Below are 5,585 nucleotides of genomic sequence, written 5' to 3'. Positions count from 1 at the left end.
TGGTCAGGCCTTGGAATGTGCTGCCCAGGGAGGTGGTGGAGTCCCCAAGGCTGGATGTGTTTGAAGGTGGTTTGGCTGTGGTGCTTGGGGCTCTGTTTTCAGGGTGATCCTTGTAGAGTAGGGTTCTGGGTTGGACTTGGTGATGCTGAGGCTCTTTTCCAACCTGAATGTTTCTGTGGTTATGTGAAATGCAGCCTGAGCCCCTGAATGTTATCTCCTGAAAGCAGAGCTGAAGGACCTGTGGGATCAATAAAGACTTCCAGCTGTAAACACAGCAGCACAGTCTCTGCTATGCCAGCAGGTGGATGAGCTTGTCTAAAAATAGTCCCCCCCAAAATGTCTGATTGGATCTTATTAACTCTTTTGTCACTGTAGTAAAGCAGTAGTTGATGCAACACTGTGGGGCAAATCCCTGCTGGGTCTAGCAGTAACACAACTACAGATTCACAGATGGCAATTGGGTTGGAAGGGACCCTAAAAGGCCATCTTGTCCAACCCCCCTGCAGGGACACCTCTAACTAGAGCAGGCTGTCCAGGGCCACATCAAGTCTGATCTTGAGTGTTCCCAGGGAGAGGGCCTCAGCCACATCTCTGGGTAAACTTTTAGAAGTAAAATAGGATGGGATAGGACAGGATAGGATAGGATAGGACAGGACAGGACAGGACAGGACAGGACAGGACAGAATGGAATGGAATGGAACAGAACAGAACAGAATAGAATAGGCCAGGTTGGAAGAGACCTTTGAGATCATCGAGTCCAACCTACCACCCAACACGACCTAATCAACTAAACCATGGCACCAAGCACCCCATCCAGTCTCTTCCTAAACACCTCCAGGGATGGTGACTCCACCACCTCCCTGGGCAGCACATTCCAGTATTTTACCACTCTCTCTGTAAAGAACTTCTTCAACTTAAAACTCCCCTGATCCAGTTTCAATCCATTGTCCTTTGTCCTATCACCACAAGCCCTTCTGAACAGTCCCTCCCCAGCCTTCCTGTTGGTCCTCTTCAGATATTGAAATGAAGCTCTAAGGTCTCCCCAGAGCCTTCTCTTCTCCAGGCTGAACAGCCCCAGCTCTCCCAGCCTGGCTTAATAGGAGAGGTGCTCCAGCCCTCTGATCATCTTGGTGTCCCTCCTCTGGACCTTCTCCATTCAGGTGGATATGTCTTTTGTGTTGGGGGTGACATAGCTGGACACAGCACTCCAGGTGATGTCTCACCAGGGCAGAGGGACAGAGTCACCTCCCTCCACCTCTGGCCATGCTGCTGTTGATGCAGCCCAGGCTATGCTTTGCCTTCTGCCCTTCAAGTGCACATTGTTGGCTCAAGTCCAGCTTCCTATCCACCACCACCCCTGAGTCCTTTTCTGCAGGGCTGCTCTCCGTTCCATCATCCCCCAGCCTGGATGGATATTGAGGGTCACCTCAACCCAGGTGCAGGACCCTGCACTTTGCCCTACTGAACCTTGTGAGATTCTCCTCAGCCACCTCTCCAGCCTGCCCAGCACCCTCTGGATTCCATCCCATCCTTCAGCCTTATCAAGTGCACCACTCAGCTTGGTGTCATCTGCAGACTTGCTGAGCCTTGCTGTCTGTATCACTTTTGAGGATGTTAAACAGCACTGGACCCAATACAGAGCCCTGAGGGACACCACTTGTCACCTGCCTCCATCTGGCCATCAAGCCATTGACCATGGTCCTTTGTATGTGACCCATGCTCCTCTTTTTTATCCTCTTTGAAAATGGGGGTGATGCAGCCCTGTTAGTTGGGCTGCTGTGGGCCACTGCTTCTTCTATTAGGATGCAGGTTTGGATCTTGCCACTTGAAGAGTCATAGAATCATAGAATCATAGAATTGTTCGTGGCTAAATGCCACTTTAAATAAAGGAGGGAGGGGTGAAGCAAGTCAGAGACCATAGAAACATAGAGTCGTAGAATCACAGGATCATGGAATCACAGAGTCATAGAATCATGGAATAATAGAATCATAGAATGGTCCAGGTTGGAAGGGCCCTCCAAAGCTCATCCAGTTCAACCCCTCTGCAGTCAGCAGGGATATCCCCAACTAGATCAGGTTGGCCACAGCCCTCTCCAGCCTCACCTTCAATATCTCCAGGGATGAGGCCTCAACCACCTCCCTGGGCAACCTCTTCCAGTGTTCCACCACCCTCATGGTGCAGAACTTGCACCTCACATCCAATCTCAATCTGCTCTGATCTACTTTGAAGCCATTGCCCTAGGCCTTTGCAAACAGTCTCTCTGCAGCCTTCTTGTAGCCTCCTTCAGGTCCTGGCAGGTTGCTCTTAGGTCTCTCTGGAGCCTTCTCTTCTCCAGGCTGAACACCCCCAGCTCCCTCAGCCTGTCCTTGGAGCAGAGCTGCTCCAACCCCCTGAGCATTTTCATGGCCCTCCTCTGGACCCTCTCCATCAGGTCTATGTCCTTCCTGTGTTGAGGGCTCCAGACCTGCACACAGCACTGCAGGTGAGCTCTAAGAGGAAAGTCCACAGAGGAGCTCAGGATGCTCATTCCCAGAAGGCACCTCAGGCAGTGATCTCAATGGAAAAGGAAAAGAAACAAGATGAGAAACCCAAACCAGGTATTATTCCTGCCTCGCCTCCTGCGTGCTAACAAAGGAGCTGCAAAGAGAGACGTAAAGCACTTTGTAATCAAGGAGCTGAGGGGTGGAGGCAGGAGCACTTCAGGTGGCTCTGATACTCATCAACATCCATTGTCTGAGCCCCTTCCTCAGCGCTAATCTCCTCTGAGCTTGCAGGCGTCTGCAGATGCTTGCGGAGGCTGCCGCGTTGCCATGGATACCCCGGTGTCAGTGCTGAGGCTAGGAGCAAAGGGGCTGATCTGTTTGTGCACCTCCAGAGTGAGAAGAAAGGAAAAAGGAAAGGAAGATATCTCCCCTCATCCCTGTCAGGCAGCCTGGCAGGGGAGCCAGATGACTCTACAGAATCACAGAATTGTCAGGGTTGGAAGGGACCTCAAGGATCATCCAGCCCCAACCCCGCTGCCATGGGCAGGGACACCTCACACTACTGCAGCTTGCTCACAGCCACATCCAGACTGGCTGCAAAAACCTCCAGGCATGAGGCTTCTACCACCTCCCTGGGCAACCTCTGCCAGTCTCTCACCACCCTCATGGGGAAGAACTTCTTCCCAACATCCAATCTCAATCTACCCATTTCTAGTTTTGCTCCATTCCCCCCAGTCCTATCCCCCCCTCACACCCTCAAAAGTCTCTCCCCAGCTTTCTTCAGATAGTGGAAGGCCTCAAGAAGGTCTCCTCAGAGCCTTCTCCTCTCCACACTGAACAGCCCCAACTCTCTCAGTCTGTCTCCAGAGCAGAGCAGCTCCAGCCCTCTGCTCATCCTCGTGGCCCTTCTCTGGACACCTTCCAGCACCTCCAGATCCTTCCTGCAATAGAGGCTCCAGAACTGGACACAGTGCTCCAGGTGGGGTCTCAGCAGAGTGGAGCAGAGGGGGAGAATCCCCTCCCTGGCCCTGCTGGCCACACTTCTCTTGCTGCAGCCCAGGCTCTGCTTGGCTCTCTGGGCTGCAAGTGCTCACTGCTGCCTCCTGTTGAGCTTCTCATTCCCCAGCACCACCAAGGCCTTTGCCTCAGGGCCTCTCTCAAGCCATTCGCTGCCCAGTCTCTATTGGTGCCTGGGTTTGCCCTGACCTAGCTGCAGGACCTTGCACTTGGTCATAATGGTGCTCAGGACCTCCTCCTGCAAACCCTGGGGTAGGAAACAGAAGGAAGGAAGGCAAAGGGAGGAGGAGAGCTGTCAAGCACTTAGCAAAACCCCTTCTGCAGAGTTGAAGATGGTTAGGATGATTAGGGAACCTGAGCATCTCCCCCATGAAGAGAGACTGAGAGCCCTGGGGCTGTTTAGTCTGGAGAAGAGAAGGCTGAGAGGGGATCTGATCAATGTCTATCAAGAGCTGAGGGCTGGGGGTCAAGTGGAATGGGCCAAGCTCTTTTGGATGGTGCACAGCAATAAGCCAAGGAACAATGGAGACAAACTTGAAGAGAGAAGGTTTCAGCTCAACATGAGGAGAAACTTCCTTGCAGTGAGGGTGACAGAGGCCTGGAGCAGGCTGCCCAGAGAGGTTGTGGAGTCTCCTTCTCTGGAGCCTTTCCATCCCAAGTTGGATGCATTCCTGTACAGACTCCCCTGGGTGACGCTGCTCTGGCAGGGGGGTTGAACTGGTCCCTTCCAACCTCTAATGTACTGTGAGACTGTGAAGATGTGGTGGGTTGAAAGTGTCCCCCAACAAACTGGATATTTACCTCCAAAATCAATCACCAGACTGGCTCAGAAGCTTTGGAAGCAGAAGGAATCTTTAGTTACAAAGGAAGCTAACATCTAGGAATATAAAATGCAATGGATATGTACAAAATATATTTACATGTATTTACAATCCCCCAAAACACCACAAATACCAGGATCCCCTGGTACAGAATCACCCCAGGGGGATTGTTCTCAGCCTTCTGCCCTCCCTTCCTCCTTCAAAACAGACATTATCCCAGCAAGGCCATAGAAGAAAGAGAGGGAGAAGTAGCAAGGGGAAGCAACAGAAGGAGAGAAAGAGAAATAACTCTCTGTGCAACCAAGTATAAGCTATCCGATGAAGGTTTTCAATGAGGAAAGGCTGAGGGAGCTGGGGGTGTTCAGCCTGGAGAAGAGGAGACTCAGGGGGGACCTAATCACGCTCTACAACTACCTAAAAGAGAGAAGGGCAACAAGGCTGGGGAGGGGTCTGGAGCACAGCCCTGTGAGGAGAGGCTGAGGGAGCTGGGGTTGCTTAGCCTGGAGAAGAGGAGGCTCAGGGGAGACCTTCTTGCTCTCTACAGCTCCCTGAAGGGAGGTTGCAGCCGGGTGGGGGTTGGTCTCTTCTCCCAGGCAACCAGCACCAGAAGGAGAGGACACAGTCTCAAGCTGCAGCACAGGTAGTTGTGGCCGAGTGGTGAAGGCGATGGACTAGAAATCCATTGGGGTTTCCCCGCGCAGGTTCGAATCCTGCCAACTACGGGGGAGCAGCTCTCCTTATTTTGGGGGGTTGGTCTCTTCTCCCCGGCAACCAGCACCAGAACAAGAGGACACAGTCTTAACCTGTGCCAGGGGAGGTTTAGGCTGGATGTTAGGAAGAAATTCTTCATAGAAAGAGAGATTGACCATTGGGATGTGCTGCCCAGGGAGGTGGTGGAGTCACCATCCCTGGAGGTGTTTAGGAAGAGACTGGATGGGGTGCTTGGTGCCATGGTTTAGTTGATTAGATGGTGTTGGGTGATAGGTTGGACTTGATGATCTCAAAGGTCTTTTCCAACCTGGTTAATTCTATTCTATTCTATTCTATTCTATTCTATTCTATTCTATTCTATTCTATTCTATTCTATTCTATTCTATTCTATTCTTCCCAGAAGGAGAGATTGTCCATTGGGATGTGCTGCCCAGGGAGGTGGTGGAGTCACCGTCTCTGGGAGTGTTTAAAACCAGCTTGGATGAGGCACTCAGTGCCATGGGTGAGTTGATTGGATGGTGTTGGGTGATAGGTTGGACTGAATGACCTTGA

At 51.8% G+C, this 5,585-nt stretch overlaps 1 non-coding gene across 1 annotated transcript; it reads left to right on the top strand.

The window, feature by feature from the left end:
- The first annotated feature begins 4,962 nt into the window (after positions 1-4,962).
- TRNAS-AGA (transfer RNA serine (anticodon AGA)) lies at positions 4,963-5,044 on the top strand. The gene has a single exon. It is a non-coding gene; the product is annotated as a tRNA-Ser (tRNA).
- Positions 5,045-5,585: the final 541 nt, after the last annotated feature.

Source organism: Melanerpes formicivorus, unplaced genomic scaffold, assembly GCF_026170545.1.
Source record: "Melanerpes formicivorus ecotype bairdi unplaced genomic scaffold, bMelFor1.0.p_v2 SCAF_5, whole genome shotgun sequence".
NCBI classification, from domain to species: domain Eukaryota; kingdom Metazoa; phylum Chordata; class Aves; order Piciformes; family Picidae; genus Melanerpes; species Melanerpes formicivorus.
Note: the sequence above shows the minus strand (reverse complement) of the source record. Positions and strands in the feature narration are given on the sequence as shown.